Here is a 14,349-nt window from a genome sequence, read left to right as displayed (position 1 = left end):
ACAATTGCAGTCAGAGTTCATGAATCCTGTTTGGTATCACAAATACATTTCAAGTCTCGAGATCACAATTCCAGTCTTAGGCCCCAAATCCTGTCAGGAAACACTACTAAAGTTCAAGGCTCGAAGACACAATTGCAGTCTGAGGACCCAATACCGGTTTGGTATCAAAACCGCAGCTCAAGGCTCGGGGTCACAAATCCAGTCTGAGATCACAATTGCGGTTTGGTATCAGAACTGCAGCTCAAATCTCTAGGTCACAAATGCAGTGTGTGGTCACAAATCCCGTTTGGAATCACATTTGCAGTTCAAGGGTCGAGATCACAATTCCAGTCTGAGCCCCCAATTCCAGTCTGAGGACCCAATTCCGGTTTGGTATCACAGATGCAGCACAAGGCTCAGGGTCACAATTCCAGTCTGAGGACCCAATTCCGCTTTGGAATCACAACTTAATTTCAAGGTTCGTAGTCACAGTTCCAGTTTGAGGTCCCAATTCCGGCTCTGAATCGCAACTGCTCTACATTGCTCGAGGTGACGATTCCAGTCTGAAGACTCAATTCCGGTATGGTATCACAACTCCAGCTCAAGCCTAGTTGTCACATTTCCAGTCTGAGGCCACGATTCCCGTTTGGAATCACAATTGCTATTCCTGTCTCGAGATCACAATTCCAGTCTGAGGCCCCAATTCCTGTTTGGAATCAGTACTGCAGTTCAAGGCTCGAGCTCACTATTACAGTTTGGAATCATAATAGGAGTTCATGGAATGAGGTCACAATTCCAGTCTGAGGCCCCAATTCCTGTTTGAAATCCAATTGTAGTTCAAGTCTCGAGGTCACAAATCCAGTCTGCGGTCACAATTCTTGTTTGGAATCAAAATTGCAGTTCAAGGCTCGAGATCACAATTCCAGTCTGAGGCCACAATTCCCGTTTGGAATCACAACTGCTATTCAAGGCTTGAGTTCACAATTCCAATTTGGAATCACAATTGCAGTTCAAGGCTTGAGTTCACAATTCCAGTTTCAAATCACATTTGCATTTTAAGTCATGAGGCCACAATTCCAGTATGAGGACACAATTCCTGTTTGGAATCACAATTGATGTTCAAGCCTCGAGGTCACAATTCCAGTCTGAGGCCACAATACGGCTTTGGAATCACAACTAAAATTCAAGGCTCGAAGTCACAACTGCAGTCTGAGGACGCAATAGCTGTTTGGAATCAGTACTGCAGCTCAAGGCTCCGGGGTCATAGTTCCAGTCTGAGGCCACAATTCCCGTTTGGAATCACAACTGCAATTCAAGGCTCGAGGTCACAATTACAGTTCGGAATCACAACTGTTATTCAAGGCTCGAGGTCACAATTCCAGTTCGGAAACACAACTGCTATTCAAGGCTCGAGGTCACAATTACAGTTTGGAATCACAAGAGCAGTTCATGGAATGAGGTCACAATTACTCTCTGAGGTCATAGTTTCTGTTTGGAATCACAATTGCAGTTCAAAGCTCGAGGTCTCAATTCCAGTCTGAGCCCCCAATTCTGTGTTGGAATCACAACGGATGTTCATGTCTCGAGATCACGATTCCAGTCTGAGGACCCAATTCCGGTTTGGTATCACAAGTGCAGCTCAAGGCTCAGGGTCACAATTCCAGTCTGAGGCCACAATTCCCGTTTGGAATCACAACTGCAGTTCAAGGATTGAGGTCACAATTACAGTTTGGATTCACAATAGCAGTTCATGGAATGAAATCACAATTCCAGTCTTAGGTCAATATTCCTGTTTGGAATCACAACTGATGTTCATGTCTCGAGATCACGATTCCAGTCTGAGGACCCAATTCCGCTTTGGAATCACAACTTAATTTCAAGGTTCGTAGTCACAGTTCCAGTTTGAGGTCCCAATTCCGGCTCTGAATCGCAACTGCTCTACATTGCTCAAGGTGACGATTCCAGTCTGAAGACTCAATTCCGGTATGGTATCACAACTGCAGCTCAAGCCTAGTTGTCACATTTCCAGTCTGAGGCCACGATTCCCGTTTGGAATCACAATTGCTATTCCTGTCTCGAGATCACAATTCCAGTCTGAGGCCCCAATTCCTGTTTGGAATCAGTACTGCAGATCATGGCTAGGAGTCACAATTCCAGTCTGAGGCCCCAATTCCCGGTTGGACTCACAACTGCAGTTCAAGGCTCGAGGTCACAATTCCAGTCTGAGGTCACAATTCCCAGTTGGACTCACAACTGCCGGTCAAGCCTCGAGGTCACAATTCCAGTCTGAGGTCACAAGTCCTGTTTGGAATCACAACTGGAGTTCAAGGCTCGAGGTCACAATTACAGTTTGGAATCACAATAGCAGTTCATAGAATGAGGTCACAATTACTCTCTGAGGTCAAAGTTTCTGTTTGGAATCACAATTGCAGTTCAAAGTTCGAGGTCTCAATTCCAGTCTGCCGTCACAATTCCGGTTTGGAATCAGAAGTGCTGTTCAAGTCTCGGGGTCACCATTCCAGTCTGAGGCCACAATTCCCGTTTGGAATCACAACTGCAGCTCATGTCTCGAGGTCACGATTCCAGTCTTAGGTCACAATTCCAGTTTGGAATCACAATTGCAGTACAAGCCTGGAGAACACAATTCCTGTCTGAGGTCCCAATATCGGTTTGGTATCACAACTGCAGCTCAAATCTCTAGGTCACAAATTCAGTGTGTGGTCACAAATCCCGTTTGGAATCACATTTGCAGTTCTAGGGTGAATATCACAATTTCAGTCTGAGCCCCCAATTCCGTTTTGTAATCACAACTGCTGTTCATGTCTCGAGGTCACAATTCCAGTCTGAAGACCCAATTCCGGTTTGGTATCACAGATGCAGCACAAGGCTCAGGGTCACAATTCAAGTCTGAGGCCACAATTCCGCTTTGGAATCACAACTTAATTTCAAGGTTTGAAGTCACAGTTCCAGTCTGAGGTCCCAATTCCGGCTCTGAATCGTAACTGCTCTACATTGCTCGAGGTGATGATTCCAGTCTGAAGACTCAATTCTGGTATGGTATCACAACTGCAGCTCAAGCCTAGTTGTCACATTTCCAGTCTGAGGCCACGATTCCCGTTTGGAATCACAACTGCTATTCCTGTCTCGAGATCACAATTCCAGTCTGAGGCCCCAATTCCTGTTTGGAATCAGTACTGCAGATCATGGCTAGGAGTCACAATTCCAGTCTGAGGCCCCAATTCCCAGTTGGACTCACAACTGCCGTTCAAGGCTCGAGGTCACAATTCCAGTCTGTGGTCACAATTCCAGTTTGGAATCACAACTGGAGTTCAAGGCTCGAGGTCACAATTACAGTTTGGAATCACAAGAGCAGTTCATGGAATGAGGTCACAATTACTCTCTGAGGTCATAATTTCTGTTTGGAATCACAATTGCAGTTCAAAGCTCGAGGTCTTAATTCCAGTCTGCGGTCACAATTCCGGTTTGGAATCACAATTGCAGTTCAAGGCTTGAGATCACAATGCCAGACTGAGGTCTCAATTCCCGTTTGGAATCACAACTGCTGCTCAATGCTCGCGGTCACAATTCCAGTCTGAGGCCACAATTCCCGTTTGGAATCACAACTGCTATTCAAGGCTTGAGTTTACAATTCCAGTTTGGAATCACAATTGCAGTTCAAGTCTCGAGATCACAATTCCAGTCTGAGGCCCCAATTCCTGTTTGAAATCCAATTGTAGTCCAAGGCTCGAGGTCACAAATCCAGTCTGAGGTCACAATTCTTGTTTGGAATCAAAATTGCAGTTCAAGGCTCAAGATCACAATTGCAGTCTGAGGCCACAATTCCTGTTTGGAATCACAATGGCAGTTCAAGGCTCGAGATCACAATTCCAGTCTGAGCCCCCAATTCCGTTTTGTAATCACAACTGCTGTTCATGTCTCGCGGTCAGAATTCCAGTCTGAGGCCACAATTTCCGTTTGGAATCACAATGGCAGTTCAAGGCCCGAGATCACAATTCCAGTCTGAGCCCCCAATTCCGGTTTGATTTCAGAGCTGCAGCTTAAGGTTCAGGGTCACAATTCCAGTCTGAGGTCCCGATATCGGTTTGGTTCCACAACTGCAGCTCAAATCTCTAGGTCACAAATTCAGTGTGTGGTCACTAATCCCGTTTGGAATCACATTTACAATTCAAGGGTCGAGATCACAATTCCAGTCTGAGGCCTCAATTCCCGTTTGGAATCACAACTGAAGCTCAAGGCTCGGAGTCACAGTTCTAGTCTGAGGCCACAATTCCCGTTTGGAATTACAACTGCTATTCAAGCCTCGAGGTCACAATTCCGGTTTGGAATCACAATTGCAGTTCAAGGCTTGATTTCACAATTCCGGTTTGGAATCACAATTGCATTTCAAGGCTGGAGAACACAATTCCAGTTTCAAATCACATTTGCATTTTAAGTCATGAGGCCATAATTCCTGTATGAGGACACAATTCCTGTTTGGAATCACAACTGATCTTCAAGGCTTGAGCTCACAATTGCAGTCAGAGTTCATGAATCCTGTTTGGTATCACAAATACATTTCAAGTCTCGAGATCACAATTCCAGTCTTAGGCCCCAAATCCTGTCAGGAAACACTACTAAAGTTCAAGGCTCGAAGACACAATTGCAGTCTGAGGACCCAATACCGGTTTGGTATCAAAACCGCAGCTCAAGGCTCGGGGTCACAAATCCAGTCTGAGATCACAATTGCGGTTTGGTATCAGAACTGCAGCTCAAATCTCTAGGTCACAAATGCAGTGTGTGGTCACAAATCCCGTTTGGAATCACATTTGCAGTTCAAGGGTCGAGATCACAATTCCAGTCTGAGCCCCCAATTCCAGTCTGAGGACCCAATTCCGGTTTGGTATCACAGATGCAGCACAAGGCTCAGGGTCACAATTCCAGTCTGAGGACCCAATTCCGCTTTGGAATCACAACTTAATTTCAAGGTTCGTAGTCACAGTTCCAGTTTGAGGTCCCAATTCCGGCTCTGAATCGCAACTGCTCTACATTGCTCGAGGTGACGATTCCAGTCTGAAGACTCAATTCCGGTATGGTATCACAACTGCAGCTCAAGCCTAGTTGTCACATTTCCAGTCTGAGGCCACGATTCCCGTTTGGAATCACAACTGCTATTCCTGTCTCGAGATCACAATTCCAGTCTGAGGCCCCAATTCCTGTTTGGAATCAGTACTGCAGATCATGGCTAGGAGTTGCAATTCCAGTCTGAGGCCCCAATTCCCAGTTGGACTCACAACTTCCGTTCAAGGCTCGAGGTCACAATTCCAGTCTGAGGCCCCAATTCCCAGTCGGACTCACAACTGCCGGTCAAGGCTCGAGATCACAATTCCAGTCTGAGGCCCCAATTCCTGTTTGGAATCCAATTGTAGTTCAAGTCTCGAGGTCACAAATCCAGTCTGCGGTCATAATTCTTGTTTGGAATCAAAATTGCAGTTCAAGGCTCGAGATCACAATTCCAGTCTGAGGCCACAATTTCCGTTTGGAATCACAACTGCTATTCAAGGCTTGAGTTCACAATTCCAATTTGGAATCACAATTGCAGTTCAAGGCTTGAGTTCACAATTCCAGTTTCAAATCACATTTGCATTTTAAGTCATGAGGCCACAATTCCAGTATGAGGACACAATTCCTGTTTGGAATCACAATTGATGTTCAAGCCTCGAGGTCACAATTCCAGTCTGAGGCCACAATACGGCTTTGGAATCACAACTAAAATTCAAGGCTCGAAGTCACAACTGCAGTCTGAGGACGCAATAGCTGTTTGGAATCAGTACTGCAGCTCAAGGCTCCGGGGTCATAGTTCCAGTCTGAGGCCACAATTCCCGTTTGGAATCACAACTGCAATTCAAGGCTCGAGGTCACAATTACAGTTCGGAATCACAACTGCTATTCAAGGCTCGAGGTCACAATTCAAGTCTGAGGCCACAATTCCGGTTTGGAATCATATTAGCAGTTCAAGGCTTGATTTCACAATTCCGGTTTGAAATAACAATTGCATTTCAAGGCTTGAGGTCACAATTCCAGTTTGAAATCACATTTGCATTTTAAGTCTTGAGGCCACAATTCCAGTATGAGGATAGAATTCATGTTGGGAATCACGATTGATGTTCAATGCTCGAGGTCACAATTCCAGTCAGAGTTCATGAATCCTGTTTGGAATCACAATTGCATTTCAACTCTCAAGATCACAATTCCAGTCTTAGGCCCCAAATCCTGTCAGGAAACACTACTAAAGTTCAAGGCTCGAAGACACGATTCTAGTCTGATGACCCTATACTGGTTTGGAATCACAAGTGCAGCTCAAGGCTCGGGGTCACAATTCCAGTCTGAGGCCACAATTCCCGTTTGGAATCACAATGCAGTTCAAGGATCGAGGTCACAATTACAGTTTGGATTCACAATAGCAGTTCATGGAATGAAATCACAATTCCAGTCTTAGGTCAATATTCCTGTTTGGAATCACAACTGATGTTCATGTCTCGAGATCACGATTCCAGTCTAAGGACCCAATTCCGGTTTGGTATCAGAGATGCAGCACAAGGCTCAGGGTCACAATTCAAGTCTGAGGCCACAATTCCACTTTGGAATCACAACTGCTGCTCAATGCTCGGGGTCACAATTCCAGTCTGAGGCCACAATTCCCGTTTGGAATCACAACTGCTGATCCTGTCTCGAGGTCACGATTCCAGTCTGAGGCCCCAATTCCGATTTGAAATGACAATGGCAGTTCAAGGCTCGAGATCACAATTCCAGTCTGAGCCCCCAATTCCCTGTTGGAATCACAACTGATGTTCATGTCTCGAGATCACGATTCCAGTCTGAGGACCCAATTCCGGTTTGGTATCACAAATGCAGCACAAGGCTCAGGGTCACAATTCAAGTCTGAGGCCACAATTCCGCTTTGGAATCACAACTTAATTTCAAGGTTTGAAGTCACTGTTCCAGTCTGAGGTCCCAATTCCGGCTCTGAATCGTAACTGCTCTACATTGCTCGAGGTGACGATTCCAGTCTGAAGACTCAATTCCGGTATGGTATCACAACTGCAGCTCAAGCCTAGTTGTCACATTTCCAGTCTGAGGCCACGATTCCCGTTTGGAATCACAACTGCTGATCCTGTCTCGAGGTCACAATTCCAGTCTTAGGTCACAATTCCAGTTTGGAATCACAACTGCAGCTCATGTCTCGAGGTCACGATTCCAGTCTTAGGTCACAATTCCAGTTTGGAATCATAATTGCAGTACAAGCCTGGAGAACACAATTCCTGTCTGAGGTCCCAATATCGGTTTGGTATCACAACTGCAGCTCAAATCTCTAGGTCACAAATTCAGTGTGTGGTCACAAATCCCGTTTGGAATCACATTTGCAGTTCTAGGGTGAATATCACAATTTCAGTCTGAGCCCCCAATTCCGTTTTGTAATCACAACTGCTGTTCATGTCTCGAGGTCACAATTCCAGTCTGAAGACCCAATTCCGGTTTGGTATCACAGATGCAGCACAAGGCTCAGGGTCACAATTCAAGTCTGAGGCCACAATTCCGCTTTGGAATCACAACTTAATTTCAAGGTTTGAAGTCACAGTTCCAGTCTGAGGTCCCAATTCCGGCTCTGAATCGTAACTGCTCTACATTGCTCGAGGTGATGATTCCAGTCTGAAGACTCAATTCCGGTATGGTATCACAACTGCAGCTCAAGCCTAGTTGTCACATTTCCAGTCTGAGGCCACGATTCCCGTTTGGAATCACAACTGCTATTCCTGTCTCGAGATCACAATTCCAGTCTGAGGCCCCAATTCCTGTTTGGAATCAGTACTGCAGTTCAAGGCTCGAGCTCACTATTACAGTTTGGAATCACAATAGGAGTTCATGGAATGAGGTCACAATTACTCTCTGAGGTCATAATTTCTGTTTGGAATCACAATTGCAGTTCAAAGCTCGAGGTCTCAATTCCAGTCTGCGGTCACAATTCTTGTTTGGAATCACAATTGCAGTTCAAGGCTTGAGATCACAATGCCAGACTGAGGTCATAATTCCCGTTTGGAAACACAACTGCTGCTCAATGCTCGGGGTCACAATTCCAGTCTGAGGCCACAATTCCCGTTTGGAATCACAATGGCAGTTCAAGGCCCGAGATCACAATTCCAGTCTGAGTCCCCAATTCCGGTTTGATTTCAGAGCTGCAGCTTAAGGTTCAGGGTCACAATTCCAGTCTGAGGTCCCGATATCGGTTTGGTTCCACAACTGCAGCTCAAATCTCTAAGTCACAAATTCAGTGTGTGGTCACAAATCCCGTTTGGAATCACATTTACAATTCAAGGGTCGAGATCACAATTCCAGTCTGAGGCCTCAATTCCCGTTTGGAATCACAACTGAAGCTCAAGGCTCGGAGTCACAGTTCTAGTCTGAGGCCACAATTCCCGTTTGGAATTACAACTGCTATTCAAGCCTCGAGGTCACAATTCCGGTTTGGAATCACAATTGCAGTTCAAGGCTGGAGAACACAATTCCAGTTTCAAATCACATTTGCATTTTAAGTCATGAGGCCACAATTCCAGTATGAGGACACAATTCCTGTTTGGAATCACAACTGATCTTCAAGGCTTGAGCTCACAATTGCAGTCAGAGTTCATGAATCCTGTTTGGTATCACAAATACATTTCAAGTCTCGAGATCACAATTCCAGTCTTAGGCCCCAAATCCTGTCAGGAAACACTACTAAAGTTCAAGGCTCGAAGACACAATTGCAGTCTGAGGACCCAATACCGGTTTGGTATCAAAACCGCAGCTCAAGGCTCGGGGTCACAAATCCAGTCTGAGATCACAATTGCGGTTTGGTATCAGAACTGCAGCTCAAATCTCTAGGTCACAAATGCAGTGTGTGGTCACAAATCCCGTTTGGAATCACATTTGCAGTTCAAGGGTCGAGATCACAATTCCAGTCTGAGCCCCCAATTCCAGTCTGAGGACCCAATTCCGGTTTGGTATCACAGATGCAGCACAAGGCTCAGGGTCACAATTCCAGTCTGAGGACCCAATTCCGCTTTGGAATCACAACTTAATTTCAAGGTTCGTAGTCACAGTTCCAGTTTGAGGTCCCAATTCCGGCTCTGAATCGCAACTGCTCTACATTGCTCGAGGTGACGATTCCAGTCTGAAGACTCAATTCCGGTATGGTATCACAACTCCAGCTCAAGCCTAGTTGTCACATTTCCAGTCTGAGGCCACGATTCCCGTTTGGAATCACAATTGCTATTCCTGTCTCGAGATCACAATTCCAGTCTGAGGCCCCAATTCCTGTTTGGAATCAGTACTGCAGTTCAAGGCTCGAGCTCACTATTACAGTTTGGAATCATAATAGGAGTTCATGGAATGAGGTCACAATTCCAGTCTGAGGCCCCAATTCCTGTTTGAAATCCAATTGTAGTTCAAGTCTCGAGGTCACAAATCCAGTCTGCGGTCACAATTCTTGTTTGGAATCAAAATTGCAGTTCAAGGCTCGAGATCACAATTCCAGTCTGAGGCCACAATTCCCGTTTGGAATCACAACTGCTATTCAAGGCTTGAGTTCACAATTCCAATTTGGAATCACAATTGCAGTTCAAGGCTTGAGTTCACAATTCCAGTTTCAAATCACATTTGCATTTTAAGTCATGAGGCCACAATTCCAGTATGAGGACACAATTCCTGTTTGGAATCACAATTGATGTTCAAGCCTCGAGGTCACAATTCCAGTCTGAGGCCACAATACGGCTTTGGAATCACAACTAAAATTCAAGGCTCGAAGTCACAACTGCAGTCTGAGGACGCAATAGCTGTTTGGAATCAGTACTGCAGCTCAAGGCTCCGGGGTCATAGTTCCAGTCTGAGGCCACAATTCCCGTTTGGAATCACAACTGCAATTCAAGGCTCGAGGTCACAATTACAGTTCGGAATCACAACTGCTATTCAAGGCTCGAGGTCACAATTCAAGTCTGAGGCCACAATTCCGGTTTGGAATCATATTAGCAGTTCAAGGCTTGATTTCACAATTCCGGTTTGAAATAACAATTGCATTTCAAGGCTTGAGGTCACAATTCCAGTTTGAAATCACATTTGCATTTTAAGTCTTGAGGCCACAATTCCAGTATGAGGATAGAATTCATGTTGGGAATCACGATTGATGTTCAATGCTCGAGGTCACAATTCCAGTCAGAGTTCATGAATCCTGTTTGGAATCACAATTGCATTTCAACTCTCAAGATCACAATTCCAGTCTTAGGCCCCAAATCCTGTCAGGAAACACTACTAAAGTTCAAGACTCGAAGACTCAATTGCAGTCTGCGGACCCAATACCGGTTTGGTATCAAAACCGCAGCTCAAGGCTCGGGGTCACAATTCCAGTCTGAGGCCACAATTCCCGTTTGGAATCACAATGCAGTTCAAGGATCGAGGTCACAATTACAGTTTGGATTCACAATAGCAGTTCATGGAATGAAATCACAATTCCAGTCTTAGGTCAATATTCCTGTTTTTAATCACAACTGCTATTCCTGTCTCGAGATCACAATTCCAGTCTGAGGACCCAATTCCGGTTTGGTATCACAAATGCAGCACAAGGCTCAGGGTCACAATTCAAGTCTGAGGCCACAATTCCGCTTTGGAATCACAACTTAATTTCAAGGTTTGAAGTCACTGTTCCAGTCTGAGGTCCCAATTCCGGCTCTGAATCGTAACTGTTCTACATTGCTCGAGGTGACGATTCCAGTCTGAAGACTCAATTCCGGTATGGTATCATGACTGCAGCTCCAAGCCTAGTTGTCACATTTCCAGTCTGAGGCCACGATTCCCGTTTGGAATCACAACTGCTATTCCTGTCTCGAGATCACAATTCCAGTCTGAGGCCCCAATTCCTGTTTGGAATCAGTACTGCAGATCATGGCTAGGAGTCACAATTCCAGTCTGAGGCCCCAATTCCCAGTTGGACTCACAACTGCCCTTCAAGGCTCGAGGTCACAATTCCAGTCTGTGGTCACAATTCCAGTTTGGAATCACAACTGGAGTTCAAGGCTCGAGGTCACAATTACAGTTTGGAATCACAAGAGCAGTTCATGGAATGAGATCACAATTACTCTCTGAGGTCATAGTTTCTGTTTGGAATCACAATTGCAGTTCAAATCTCGAGGTCTCAATTCCAGTCTGAGCCCCCAATTCTGTGTTGGAATCACAACGGATGTTCATGTCTCGAGATCACGATTCCAGTCTGAGGACCCAATTCCGGTTTGGTATCACAAGTGCAGCTCAAGGCTCAGGGTCACAATTCCAGTCTGAGGCCACAATTCCCGTTTGGAATCACAATGCACTTCAAGGATCGAGGTCACAATTACAGTTTGGATTCACAATAGCAGTTCATGGAATGAAATCACAATTCCAGTCTTAGGTCAATATTCCTGTTTGGAATCACAACTGATGTTCATGTCTCGAGATCACGATTCCAGTCTAAGGACCCAATTCCGGTTTGGTATCAGAGATGCAGCACAAGGCTCAGGGTCACAATTCAAGTCTGAGGCCACAATTCCACTTTGGAATCACAACTGCTGCTCAATGCTCGGGGTCACAATTCCAGTCTGAGGCCACAATTCCCGTTTGGAATCACAACTGCTGATCCTGTCTCGAGGTCACGATTCCAGTCTGAGGCCCCAATTCCGATTTGAAATGACAATGGCAGTTCAAGGCTCGAGATCACAATTCCAGTCTGAGCCCCCAATTCCCTGTTGGAATCACAACTGATGTTCATGTCTCGAGATCACGATTCCAGTCTGAGGACCCAATTCCGGTTTGGTATCACAAATGCAGCACAAGGCTCAGGGTCACAATTCAAGTCTGAGGCCACAATTCCGCTTTGGAATCACAACTTAATTTCAAGGTTTGAAGTCACTGTTCCAGTCTGAGGTCCCAATTCCGGCTCTGAATCGTAACTGCTCTACATTGCTCGAGGTGACGATTCCAGTCTGAAGACTCAATTCCGGTATGGTATCACAACTGCAGCTCAAGCCTAGTTGTCACATTTCCAGTCTGAGGCCACGATTCCCGTTTGGAATCACAACTGCTGATCCTGTCTCGAGGTCACGATTCCAGTCTTAGGTCACAATTCCAGTTTGGAATCACAATTGCAGTACAAGCCTGGAGAACACAATTCCTGTCTGAGGTCCCAATATCGGTTTGGTATCACAACTGCAGCTCAAATCTCTAGGTCACAAATTCAGTGTGTGGTCACAAATCCCGTCTGGAATCACATTTGCAGTTCTAGGGTGAATATCACAATTTCAGTCTGAGCCCCCAATTCCGTTTTGTAATCACAACTGCTGTTCATGTCTCGAGGTCACAATTCCAGTCTGAAGACCCAATTCCGGTTTGGTATCACAGATGCAGCACAAGGCTCAGGGTCACAATTCAAGTCTGAGGCCACAATTCCGCTTTGGAATCACAACTTAATTTCAAGGTTTGAAGTCACAGTTCCAGTCTGAGGTCCCAATTCCGGCTCTGAATCGTAACTGCTCTACATTGCTCGAGGTGATGATTCCAGTCTGAAGACTCAATTCCGGTATGGTATCACAACTGCAGCTCAAGCCTAGTTGTCACATTTCCAGTCTGAGGCCACGATTCCTGTTTGGAATCAGTACTGCAGTTCAAGGCTCGAGCTCACTATTACAGTTTGGAATCACAATAGGAGTTCATGGAATGAGGTCACAATTACTCTCTGAGGTCATAATTTCTGTTTGGAATCACAATTGCAGTTCAAAGCTCGAGGTCTCAATTCCAGTCTGCGGTCACAATTCTTGTTTGGAATCACAATTGCAGTTCAAGGCTTGAGATCACAATGCCAGACTGAGGTCATAATTCCCGTTTGGAAACACAACTGCTGCTCAATGCTCGGGGTCACAATTCCAGTCTGAGGCCACAATTCCCGTTTGGAATCACAATGGCAGTTCAAGGCCCGAGATCACAATTCCAGTCTGAGTCCCCAATTCCGGTTTGATTTCAGAGCTGCAGCTTAAGGTTCAGGGTCACAATTCCAGTCTGAGGTCCCGATATCGGTTTGGTTCCACAACTGCAGCTCAAATCTCTAAGTCACAAATTCAGTGTGTGGTCACAAATCCCGTTTGGAATCACATTTACAATTCAAGGGTCGAGATCACAATTCCAGTCTGAGGCCTCAATTCCCGTTTGGAATCACAACTGAAGCTCAAGGCTCGGAGTCACAGTTCTAGTCTGAGGCCACAATTCCCGTTTGGAATTACAACTGCTATTCAAGCCTCGAGGTCACAATTCCGGTTTGGAATCACAATTGCAGTTCAAGGCTGGAGAACACAATTCCAGTTTCAAATCACATTTGCATTTTAAGTCATGAGGCCACAATTCCAGTATGAGGACACAATTCCTGTTTGGAATCACAACTGATCTTCAAGGCTTGAGCTCACAATTGCAGTCAGAGTTCATGAATCCTGTTTGGTATCACAAATACATTTCAAGTCTCGAGATCACAATTCCAGTCTTAGGCCCCAAATCCTGTCAGGAAACACTACTAAAGTTCAAGGCTCGAAGACACAATTGCAGTCTGAGGACCCAATACCGGTTTGGTATCAAAACCGCAGCTCAAGGCTCGGGGTCACAAATCCAGTCTGAGATCACAATTGCGGTTTGGTATCAGAACTGCAGCTCAAATCTCTAGGTCACAAATGCAGTGTGTGGTCACAAATCCCGTTTGGAATCACATTTGCAGTTCAAGGGTCGAGATCACAATTCCAGTCTGAGCCCCCAATTCCAGTCTGAGGACCCAATTCCGGTTTGGTATCACAGATGCAGCACAAGGCTCAGGGTCACAATTCCAGTCTGAGGACCCAATTCCGCTTTGGAATCACAACTTAATTTCAAGGTTCGTAGTCACAGTTCCAGTTTGAGGTCCCAATTCCGGCTCTGAATCGCAACTGCTCTACATTGCTCGAGGTGACGATTCCAGTCTGAAGACTCAATTCCGGTATGGTATCACAACTGCAGCTCAAGCCTAGTTGTCACATTTCCAGTCTGAGGCCACGATTCCCGTTTGGAATCACAATTGCTATTCCTGTCTCGAGATCACAATTCCAGTCTGAGGCCCCAATTCCTGTTTGGAATCAGTACTGCAGTTCAAGGCTCGAGCTCACTATTACAGTTTGGAATCATAATAGGAGTTCATGGAATGAGGTCACAATTCCAGTCTGAGGCCCCAATTCCTGTTTGAAATCCAATTGTAGTTCAAGTCTCGAGGTCACAAATCCAGTCTGCGGTCACAATTCTTGT

Source organism: Sturnus vulgaris, unplaced genomic scaffold (assembly GCF_052056855.1).
Source record: "Sturnus vulgaris isolate bStuVul1 unplaced genomic scaffold, bStuVul1.hap1 Scaffold_378, whole genome shotgun sequence".
NCBI lineage: Eukaryota > Metazoa > Chordata > Aves > Passeriformes > Sturnidae > Sturnus > Sturnus vulgaris.
Note: the sequence above shows the minus strand (reverse complement) of the source record.